Source organism: Schistocerca nitens, chromosome 8, assembly GCF_023898315.1.
Source record: "Schistocerca nitens isolate TAMUIC-IGC-003100 chromosome 8, iqSchNite1.1, whole genome shotgun sequence".
In the NCBI taxonomy this organism is placed as follows: domain Eukaryota; kingdom Metazoa; phylum Arthropoda; class Insecta; order Orthoptera; family Acrididae; genus Schistocerca; species Schistocerca nitens.
The window spans coordinates 434,946,675-434,947,516 of record NC_064621.1 but is presented as its reverse complement, the minus strand read 5'-3'; positions in this window follow the sequence as shown (position 1 = coordinate 434,947,516).

The window sequence follows — 842 nt, the reverse complement described above, 5'->3', positions numbered from 1 at the left end:
AGAAATATGACTTCACAATACATAAAATAGAAAAGGTGTTAATTAATCAAATGTAATTACATTGCCCAACTTATTCCAAATCACTCCAGCAATAGCACCCCCCCCCCCCCCCCAAAAAAAAAAATATCTTTTCTTAAATTCTTCAGTAACTATAATGTTTTTGTCTGTCAGAAACTGTTCGTACTTTACTCTTTGATGGTACTGATCACAGACAGCAAACATGACATTTCATTTTCAATAATTATTTAGTTAATTGTTATTAGTTCATTGTTCCATATCCTAGCACAAATAATAGAGGTAACAGTTTAAACGAACCATTATTATTCTTTCTCATTCACAAAACCAACAAATCACAGATATCACAATATATTTTATCTTGCCACAGACTATACTTGTAATTACTTTCGCTGTAAATAGATCCTATACGATTCTATGAGCACAGTCCACTACATTTCGTGACAAGCCTTAACCATTACCTCATTCTCACATTCCTCATAATATGTCAATACACATAATACTTCATTATCTCAATAATACCACATAGTCAACATCATCACAATACTCCACAAAGAATCCTAACACATCAACAGAATAATACCATAAAAAATTCTCAGCACTTCAACTCTCAGTTATCTCTCAGCTAACTGTAACATTATGAAAATGATGCATCATTATCCAAACTAATAAAAATTTTTCCACAGGCAAAATTTTCTCGACATCATCAACAATGCATATGAAAAGATTCTCCAATAATTTAAAATGGTCCTTCCCTCCTTTACAATTCTTAGTAAATAATACCTCAAAATATGAAAGGGGTAATTAGTAAAACTGTTCTACACACT